This window comes from Belonocnema kinseyi, chromosome 5 (assembly GCF_010883055.1).
Source record: "Belonocnema kinseyi isolate 2016_QV_RU_SX_M_011 chromosome 5, B_treatae_v1, whole genome shotgun sequence".
NCBI lineage: Eukaryota > Metazoa > Arthropoda > Insecta > Hymenoptera > Cynipidae > Belonocnema > Belonocnema kinseyi.
Window position 1 is genome coordinate 84,163,225 of NC_046661.1, and position 11,813 is coordinate 84,175,037.

The window sequence follows — 11,813 nt, forward strand, 5'->3', positions numbered from 1 at the left end:
AGAATAATGTACTTCTTTTTTCTTAATATAAGCTATACCCCCTACTTTTGTTGTACAAAAGTAGCAATCGTTTTCATTTTCTGGTTCTTTCCATTTTGCTGGTGCAATGAATTTCAGGGACGTCTTTTCCTGATTTTTAGTAACTAGACTTATCATTATATGACACGAGTTACATACAAAGTGTGGTACCCAACTTTTGTCTTGCTGTGAAATCTCAATGTCAAAACATACTTTATACAAATCATTTATTGTTTCTGTTATTTTTCTTTTGTTTTTCGACCCAACAAATTTTGCACATACATAACAAAAGTTATCAGGATTACCAGTGCATTCATGATTGCATCTGTTACCAGAAGTGCCAGCGGAGTTAAATGAAGATGAGGAATTGTGATGTGCCATAAATTATATCTACAACCCACATGCTAAGAATCCTGTCCCGATCGCAGGTGAGTCAGCCGTCCTAGGCGTGATAACTCTCATACCTCCCCAGGCCTAAGTATGAGAGCTTTCTGACTTTGACGAGGACAATGTCAACTCGTCGTCAGACACACTACGGCATCATTCTCACATCTTAGGGCTCCCCTGCAAGACAGCGCGCCTTTGCTGGTTTCGTTACTACGAAGAGTTGGGCCGACGAATCATTCTACACATCCCATTTTCAGGGCAGTTGTCATCTAGGCCAACGTCTTCGTAGCAGCAGGTTTTTGATAGTACTGCTATTGAGTAGCAATATAAGTTATAAACTTTAGATAGTTTAATTCAACTATCCAAAATGCAGAGAGTATATAATGATTGCAAAGTTCAAGTTCATCACGCTAGCAAATATCTAGTATCCAAGATCTCACTATCGAAGTTGCGAAGTATTAGCGAAAATTCTACAAACCCAATTGATTAACCCATTAAAACTCTAAGGCACTTCTTAAAAGAAGCTAAAAATATTATAATGGAGTTCATGAATATCGCTATACATAGGTTCTAAGTCTTACTTTATTATCAAGGGTCGAAAAATGTTCTAGTTTTGTGATTCATGTAGTGGAAAACCTTCAGAACAGTATCCAAAACATCGATTTTTTGAAGAAAATATCAATTTATCACGTTTATTGTCCACTTACGCCGACTAGGAGTTGTTTTTTCAAAAAAATGACTTAAAATTCGTGATCAGCGACCTCAAAAACCCCAATAAAGTATTTTCAATGTTTATAAATCGGTTTAAAATCGTAAAACTTGATTTTAATGTCATTTTAATCAAATTTGAAGCAAATTTTCACTTTTCGTGATTTTCTGCCTTTTCATCACCGTATGGTGGGTTGAAATTTTTGTAAAAAAAATAAAAACATGGTTTTCGATGTATTTTTTCTCGTAGAATTCGATTCTGAAGTCAAAATAATAAAATTTTTCTTTATTTTTTTTTATTTAAAAAAAACCATGAAAAAACCGTAAAAAATGAGGTTTTTCGAGCAAATCTCCATAAGAAAGTAACTGGACCCTACTTTTTTATTGCAAATTCGGATTCAGCGTCGAAAAATACATAAGAATATATAGGTCTGGTCAATTGCACAGACACTTTTGTTTTTTTTGTGGGCCTGTGTAATTAACAGATACCATCCATTAATTTTCATGGAAGGAGCTAATGCCCAAATGACCCTTAAATTACTTGAATAATCTAAGGATCCGAATGTCGTGTGAGCGCTGGTTGAATCAGAAAACCTTAAGACAAGTTAATCTTGCACCTTTTTACGTGCAAGACAAACTGCAAAGAGACAATGACGCAGAATTCTACATTGAGATGCTGCAAGGTAATAATCGAATACCACAGCCAGAATTTATAAGAATCAGAGCTTTTTTTCGATTTCGAAACGCGTCTAAGCATCAACTCTGGATTACTTATAGACCGAACGGTGATGATGACATGGACGATGGTATGGCTGACGATGAAGAATTTACTCCTATAGGAGGATATTATTGTACATGCCAGTCAGGTGCTCGAACGCTTGGAACTTGTGCACATATAAGCAGTGTATTATGGTTCTTGGGGTATGCTCGGTATCAAGAAAGAATTGGCTTTCCATCACAAAGACTGATTCAGTTCATAAATGACGCAGGAAATCTATTACCAACAAGAGATATTCAGTTACCAGAAGTTGCCTTCATTGGCTAGAATCGACGACATCCTAGTCATCTCTTGCCTTCATTGGCTAGATAATGACTAAATCTCGCTTATGTCTTGCCTTCATTGGCCGGATATTGTCTAAATAGAGCTCATCTCATGCCTTCATTGGCTAGATATTGACAACATCCTGGACAATTTTTGCCTTCATTGGCTAGATAATGACTAAATCTCGCTCATCTCTTGCCTTCATTGGCTAGGTAATGATTAAATCGTACTCATGTCTTGCCTTCATTGACCGGATATTGTCTAAATCAAGCTCATTTCATGCCTTCATTGGCTAGGTATTGACAACATCTTGGACAAATCTTGCCTTCCTTGGCTAGATAATGACGAAATCTCGCTCATGTCTTGACTTCATTAGCTAGATCATGACTTAATCGCATTCATGTCTTGCCTTCATTGGCAGGATATTGTCTAAATCAAGCTTATTTCATGCCTTCATTGGCTAGATATTGACAACATCCTGGACAAATCTTGCCTTCATTTGCTAGATAGGCAAAATCTCGCTCATGTCTTGCCTGCATTGGCTAGATAATGACTAAATCGCACTTATGACTCGCCTTCATTGGCTGCCTGTTGACTAAGTCATTCTTAATTCTTACCTTTATGGGTTCTATATTGATTTCCTCTTCATCTCTTGCCTTCATTGGCTAGATAATGACTGAATCGCACTCATGTCTTGACTTCATTGGCCGGATATTGTCTAAATCAAGCTCATTTCATGCCTTCATTGGCTAGATATTGACAACATCCTGAACAAATATTTCCTTCATTGGCTAGATAATGACGAAATCTCACTCAGGTCTTGCATTTATTGGCTAGATAATGACTAAATCGCACTCATGACTCGCCTTCATTGGCTGCCTGCTGAATAAGTCATTCTCATTTCTTGCCTTTATGGGTTCTATATTGATTTCCTCTGCATATCTTGTCTTTATTGGCTGAATATTAGCAATAAATGACAAGTTCAGATTGAATGACCTTGAAAAATGACCTGTGTCTTAAGGCCATGACTTTCTTTGCATTTCCTCGTTAGAGCCCAATAACTTTCATAGGGAACATTTTTTCGCAGAGCTGCAGATTTTGAGATATTTGATCATGTTTCTTAAAAGGGTTGGATGTTTAACCCTCTATAACTCGAAAACTGTCCATTTTCGGACTTCGTGAACCATAACACTTTTGATCGAGACATTGGGAACTATAATTTTACAAAGTTTAATCAAAATCAAACGAAAGCTATTTCATGTACATTTGCTGCGGGATCCTTTTATCAAATAGAAATTTAAATTAAAGGAATATAAGGTTGAAGTAGTTGAAGAAAAGCTTCTTTGACACTTTATTCCCGTATTTAAGAAAAAAAGAAGCGTCTCTTTTTATAAAGAAGAGGTGTATCAAAACAAACATCAAAATTGGTTGCTTTCACCCTTTGTGGTCAATTTTGAGCACCAAAAATAAGAAATACGTTCGAAGAATGATTTTGAAGATTGTTCAATTCCCACTAAGAGAAGAAAGATTGCGTCCATTCGGGAAACTTACTCAGAAACAGAAATTCATGTCGCAGTTCTCACAAACTTGGAATATTTAGGGAAGACTGCTTTCGACAAAAAAATCAGTGAACTTCCATGCGCTGTTTCTGATGAGCTAAATAAGTATCTATTAGAAGGTAAAGAACTTATTCAACTTACTGCTAATGAAAGTTTAGATCTAATAGAAGATGCTAAATTTCCCAAGCAGCACTTTGAGCGTATCCATCTGCAAATAAAGACAAAGAATATATCTAATGAAAGCATATTTATAGTATCCTTCGTACATATATTTTTAAATATCCCATCTCCGCTCGAATCAACCAAAACATTTTCTCTCAAGTCTTCGGTACTATGAAACAATCCTTGGCCAGATTCTGTCTGGTATTTTCCTCCATTAATGTTCGCATACACAAAGAAAACAGCCGATGAAACTAGATTAGAAGTCAATTCATTAAAAAAATTGCTGCACTGTTACCACCAATCATTAAGATAAGTACTTTCAAATTTTCTATACTTCATAAAATGGTTTTCACAATAGTTGATGGAAAAGTGTGCCAGATAGCTTCTGAAACCCCATCAGCTGCATTCTTGTCTATATGTAAAGTGAATTCTTTAGAATTGAAAGATTTAAAAAATACTGGAAAAATACCTGTGCAGCCAGAACATTACCAATTTGTAATTTCTTCACTATATGCACGTATATGTTTAATGTTGTATCCTCTGCATATGGCGTATCGTAAAAGATTTCAAGAAGATCTGGATGACTACTGAATAAAAAAAAAGCTGACAGATAAAGAAAGAAGGCTATTTAGATAAAGCTTAGAGAAATACTTCACACAGATTCTTTCCAGATCCAGAACTTACATTCAAAATCTCAGGCATCAATATCCAGCTCATGAAGAATTTTAGTATCATACTTCAGAATTTAAATTGTGGAAAGGATGTTCATCCACGCACGGGGGTGGGGTGAAAAGTTTCCGGCCTGGCCTAGAGATGGCGCCAGCAGGTCTAATTTTTAACTTGTATTCTATAGTACAATATCTCACTAGCGTGTATATCAATTTTCAAGTCTATTGCTCTATTAGTATACATTTGCGAGTCTACTGAACAATGCACCTCCATTGATTGTGCAAAAATGGAAAAATCAGAGAAGCATGCGGCCATTAAATTCTTCTATTTAAAAGGCCTAACACAACTTCAAATTAAAGAAGAAATGAGTTCCACACTAAAAGACTCTTCTCCCTCGTATTCGACGGATTCGTCGATTGCGATGGCTAAAATCAACGAATTGAAGTTGGAATTGTTCTTCCATCCACCATATTCACCAGATTTGGCCCCCAGCGAATATCGTCTGTTCCCTAACCTCAAAAAATCGCTCAGAGTTAGAAGATTTCAGAGCAACGAGGAAGTCAACGATGCTGTAAATGAATGCTTTGAGGGATTTGACGAATCGGTCTATAAAAATGGCATCACTGTATTTTCACTGCAATTTCAATTGCAAGAGTTTTAATGCAGAATGGAGCTAACACCGATAATGTAAAGATTTTTATTGATTTGGAAAGTACTTATATTCATTTTCAAATCAACACACTTTACAATTTTCCTAACCAAAAGAAATGATAAAAAATTGGATAGTCCAACATTTTCCCGAACCATGAAAATTTCAAGGTTCTGGTGCAGCTGCGACTATTGGAGGCGGAAACATGTCCTAACCCTCCAATTCAGAATGTATATGTTACAGGCAAAGCCCGATATGCCATCACACCGCAGTCTGCCTTATCCCTCTGTGAATTGACTGGCTCGAGAATTTACAATTCAAAATAGTCTACAGGTCGCAATTCTGAACGGATATGAAAGTTTTTTTAAATAAATAATCAGTATTAAATTTGTAAGAAAACTTATTGATTATATTTATCAATTTTTGTTTCTAATATAATTATTACTGTAACGTACGTTATTTTCTAAAAAAGTATAAAAATACACTCGATATGTCTTATATTTAACGTAGTATCTTTCTAAATTAAAAATACGCGACGAGTTTTCTTCAATTTTTAGGGCACTGAATTTGTCTTCGAATTTAATTTTCATCACTTGATTTTTCGCTTCGTCAGCCATCGGTAAGAATTTTCAAAAACACTGTCGATTCATAAATATTATTCCGAAGCGATAAAAACAACTTGTTCGGAAATGTACACTAAAACTCAAACCATAATATAAAAAATGTACCTTAATAATACTTCCAACATTAGTACAAGAACTTCTATTCAAAAATCTTCCAAACTCCGACGACCACGTCAATAACTAGATTAAAATATTGTTGTTTTGAAGATAACTAAGTAGGTGCATCAATCCCTGAATAAAAGGGCGGCTGTAGGGAGGGAGTGGGGAAATAACATTTCTTTATTAGTTACGAAACTAATACGAAATTAAAAGGAGGTTTTGTTTTGAAGCGTTATTGCTAAACCATTTTTAAACCAGATATTCAATTTATCTATTTTAATTAAAGACAGATTTTTTATTTGCCATACTAAATCTTAGTAGCGTTGTCTAAACAGTGATTTTCGATCTCAATAAATTAATATTTTAAATTTTAATAACAGATTTTAAAACCGAAACACCTATTACTAGCTCTTTCTTACTGGAAAGTTGGGCTTTACAATAAATATTGTAGTTTTTTTATCCATAAAACTTTACAGTTTATCGTTTATAAAAAAAAGTATTTTACACGTATATTGAATTATTTTGCATAAAATAAATCAACAACAAACCATTGTTGTTATTAATAATCTATGCATTACAAATAATAGATTGGCGCCTTGTATCTATAAATTCGCATTAAATAATCGGCTTTTTCTGAAAAGGCTTGAAATCTGAAACTATTCACACTTTAGAACAATAAAAATATTGAAAATAAATTATTGATGTTTTCAAAATCTATCTGCTTTAAATATGATACATAATGATCTTTTTCTTTTTATAATATAACTTGCGTTAAATAAATGTATTACAACAAAAATGGATGAATGTACCCAATAAGTTATCTTACAAATTTCATGCTGATAATTCCTAAAGTAAAAACTTTCAAATCTGTTCACAATTGCGATCTGTAGACTATTTGGAATTGCAAATTCTCGAGCCAGCCGACTTTGCAGTGGGAAAAGTAAACCTCACATTTTAACATATAGGATTAAAATGAATTGATTTGCATTGCTAACCCTTTTTTGCACAGGCAAAAAAGCTAACGTATTTTGAGAATTTAAAGCTATTTTTATAATTTCACACATTAATTGATACTTCAAAAGAAAATTTTTGCGTTTCGAGGAAATAGTACAATTTTACAGTATATCCGTTCAATTGCTTCAAATTTTTTATCTATTAATAAAATTATACAAGTATTAATAATTTAGTTTAAAAATTCATTAGCCGATAAAAAAGTTAACAAATGTGTTATTAACGATTGCATGCACACAAAAGACAACTTCAAATGCTGAAAAGTAGCCAATAAGTGCATTTGTTAATTAAGGTAGCTTAAACAATTATTAACTTTTATTTGGTGTCCAAATATGATACTTAGGTTTTATTTCCAAGTGACATATGATCTCTTCCATACAAGAAACGTTATTTATTACATCAAAAATACCTGATATGGAGATTTGTTTATAAAAACCTCTTAGAAACAAATTATTTATTGACTTTTACTAATACAGCTAAAAGAATGTTTTGGCTATAAATTGTACAAAGTTAGTGCGAATCAGGTTACAAATCACCGCTAATCCCCACGAAACCATATTCATTCACTTATTTGTTTATAACAAATTTAGTAAATTTTTCAGCATTTTTATTGCTATTGGACATCTTTTTTGAGTAGTTACTTTCAGTTTTTTAGGCATTTTTGTTTCAATCAAAGTATTTTTTTAAAACTGATACACTTCAAAAGACATTTTTTTTTCATTTTGTTATTGAATAAATAAAAATGTCGAAATCAGCCATGACAGTTTGATGTGAATTTTTATTAGCTTTTATTTGAAAAAAGTTAAAATCGTTTTTTTTTGCCTAACTGTGCGACGCGACAATGAGCAGAGAGGAACAACAACGAAATCACGATGCTATCTGCCTGACTCCCGAAAATCGTGATTTCGTTGCTATTCCCCTTGCTTGAATATTTTTTTTTATTATTTTTTTAAAAAAATGTCCGTCATTATTCTTTAAAAATGTTTTTTTCGGATTGACTAGACGCAGCCTTTTTTAAATATATTCCATGAATGTGAATTATTAAATCATATTACTAGTTGACATTTACTAATCCTTTTGGTGAAAAGCAAGCGACTAAATATTAAAGGAAAATTAATAATTTTCTTTTTCGAAATACGCAGTGATTCGATCAATATTATTTAGGGCTGTATATATTTATTTTAAAAAATTGATAGAAATGGGAAACATGATAAACGAAAAAGTTCAATAAAATAAACCTTTTGTGAAATTTGTCAATAGATTTATTACGTGTTTATGTTATTAGGTCCCACTATGACATCTCTACCAATACAAATTCCTGCTTCAAAAACGAAAAATAAGAATGATTATTTACATATTTGATCTATTTCACCTTAATGCATTCGCTCGAAAAATAATTCTTGCAATGCTTGTGCAATCAAGAAAACAGAACAAAATTCAATAAAAAACAATAACAAGCACCTCAAAAATGTAACGTATACAACTTTATGGCTGATTAGCAAAATTTGCCAATGTTAGCTAATGAGATTTTTTCTAAACAAAAAAAATCAAAACCGCCTTAATTTTTTTTTTTCTAATTAATCCTAATTCAAGAGAGAATAACAATACAAACTAAGAGATCCATTGTTTGTAATGGACATGAATTTTTTTACGGGTGCGAAAGTTGGATGATAGGACAATCAGGGTGGTCCAATATTTTTTTTAAATTCCATATATCGTTTCAAAATTTGTATGAATCCATTAAAAAATAAAAGCGTTTTTTTTAAATTACATTTAGAGGTATGGCCAGCCTACAAAGAAAAACATAAGTCTTTGTCAATTTTATTCAGAATTTTAAGTAAATATTTATAACAATATCCAATTAAAATAATGATAGAAGGTGGCAGTTGTTTATAAAATTTTGTTCGTTTTTTAATTAGAGTGAGCAAATAATTAATTTAAGTTAACGAAAATAATTCTTCAACCAATATATTATTATTGTTAATAATATTCTTATAAATATTGCTTGAGAGTTATAATTTTTTTACTATTTTATAATTCTGTTTTAAATTTTTAGTTACAGTAACGCAGTGATCAATTAAATTCCACATAAATAGTATATAAATAATTTATTATTATTTATCACAATATTCTATGAGAATAACGCTAAAAATTTTCGACATTTTTTATCTTTTCATTTGGAGTAATGTAATAATTATTACATTACATTTCATATGATCCATATGGAAAATTTAATGAATATTTAAAATATATATTCTTTCTTTCAGAAAAATATATTCACAAAAAATAAACAGTTTGCTTGAAAATCGATTTTCTCTAATGATTATTTGTTATTTGCTCAAAACTAAAAAGTCAAAATAAAGTTGAAAATTTCAGAAAAACGCAACTTTGTAGCCAATATGTTCATTTACAAGCAATAATTATTACCCTAAAAAGTGCAAAGTGGACAAAAATAACAAACTTAAAAATAAGCAAATTTCTAGCAATTGTCTGAAAGGTGATAATTTCAAATAATAATAATTTGTTGGGAACACTGATGTTTGATAACTTTTATTAATGTTTATATCGATAAGATTAAAAAGAAGACGGAATGTTACAAATTTCAAAAGAAAACGCAATTTTATATAATATTATTAAAAATAATAATAAATTGCTCGTACGAATATGTTTTTGACTGGAATTAATTATTACCTCACTCTAATTGCAAATTTGAGCATTTTACTAGAAAAAATATTATTATAATTGATAACAAATCTTTAAATAATTATTTATGTTGAATTTAAATAATTATTCCCTCGCTATAACTGACAACCTGCAAACAAGTTAACAATTTTGGCAGCGTTTTTAGAATCTTGTATATGTCTCTTCAAAAAATCTACCTCGTTGGTTTTGGTTGAAAATTTGGATTTTCATGTCGATAATTCAAATTAAAAAAATCAACAGTATGCTCGAAAATTATGTTTTCTTTGGAAATTTATATTTTTGGTTGAACCTATCCTTTTTAGTGAAACATTAATCATTCAAGTTTAAAAATAAGTTATGTCAATAAAAATAACTAATCTTTGAAATTTTAATTATTTTGTAAAAAAATTCAACTGTGTAGTGAAAGTCCTCGCTTTGGTCGAAAATTAAATCGATGTTTGGCAAAATTTGTCATTTTGGATTAAAAATTCAAACATTTGGTTAAAAGTTAATGTTTTTGTTGAAAATGTTTTCTTCATAACTTGAAATTTCAACTAATCAGTGGGAAATGAACATCTTTCTTTGATAATTAATCTTTTTAGTTAAAGATTAAACTATTGAATTGAAATTTAAACTTTTACATTACAAAAAAATTATCCTTTTTAGTTGAAAATTCATCTTTATAGGTTGAAAAATAAACTTCGTGGTTTAGAATTTAACTATTTTGTTCAAGGTTTAATTATTTGGGAAAAAATGTGAGTATTCCATTTTTGCTCGAAAATTTATCCTTGTTCAAAATGCAACTGTTTGGTAAAAAAGCTATTTATTTTGTTGAAAATTCATCTTTTTATTAGAGGATGCAACTTTTCTTGGTTAAAAATTAGTTTCTGTTTTTTTGAAAATTAATTGTTTTAACTGAAAATTTAAGGATTTTATGTTGGGCGGAAAAATTATATTTTTGAGTAGAAAATTAAACTATTTCATAGAAACTAAATCTTTTTTGATAAAACTTCTTTCTTGTTTTGTTTTTTGGAAAAATTAGTTTTTTAGACTGAAAATTTAACTTTTCTATTCTTGGTTGGAAATTTATATTTTTAGTTAACAATTGATCTACGGAAGTAGAAAATTTATCTGTATGGTTGCAAATGCATTTTGTTGATAATTCGGCTCTGTTGCTTCAAAGTTTAACTACTTTATTGTCAATGCAACTATTTTGTTAAAAATTAATCTTTTTTTCTTAAAAATTTATCTTATTCAGTAGAAAATTTAATCTTTTTGTTGTAATTGTAATATATTTTGACTTGAAATCATAAAAATTTAAAGAGAATCAAATTACAACAAACCGAATGATTAGAATGACCCAAATTTGTCAAACAAATAAATTATTTTGACTCACCTACCATAATCCTACGATTCGAAAAAAATAAGTATTCCAGGCAGGGGAAGGGGGGTCGAGAGAGAGTAGAAAGAGCGGTCCGATTAATTTCAGACATCGGGGTTCCACTGTAGTATCTTGAATCATAAACTGTCAAGTGTTGATGTGAGAATAGTGAAAACAGTGTTTTTCGTGGAAAATTAATGTAAGATTTATAAAAGAAAGTGATTTTCTGTTAAATAACTTGTTTTTATGTGTGGTTCTAAAACTGCGTTATCCGCATTCTACTCTATGCAATAAACGTGTGTTTGTCACTTGACGTGTTGACGTGCGTTGTTTTGGTAAAAATAGTCATGTTTTTTTATATTGCTTTTTTCGAATGGTTCAAGCAAGGAAAAGACAGAGGTGATTCAGTATCTGAACCAATTATTCAAGAGAAATCTCTTTTGTTTGACGAGATGTTCAACGGCCTTAAACTTTCAACTTCAACTTTCTTCTTCACTGCAATTAAATATTTAGTTAACCATTGTTTCCGTATTGTAAAAAGAGTTTTTAAAATATTTTGTACTAGGCAGTAAATCCACCAAAACGGTTCAAACGCCCCTGACCGTTTACATCCGGAGTCAGGCGAAATCTTAGTTTGTTCCGCCAACTCCGCCAACTCTTCGTCGCATAACTACAATGACCCTGACATAATAATATTCAATTATACATTACGTTTAATTATATACGAGGGTAGTTCAAGAAGTCCTTAGAATGACCAACAGATGGCGCGCGAATCGCTCCAAATCATCTGTTTTCAGTCAGCACCACTCCCGACTAGATATAT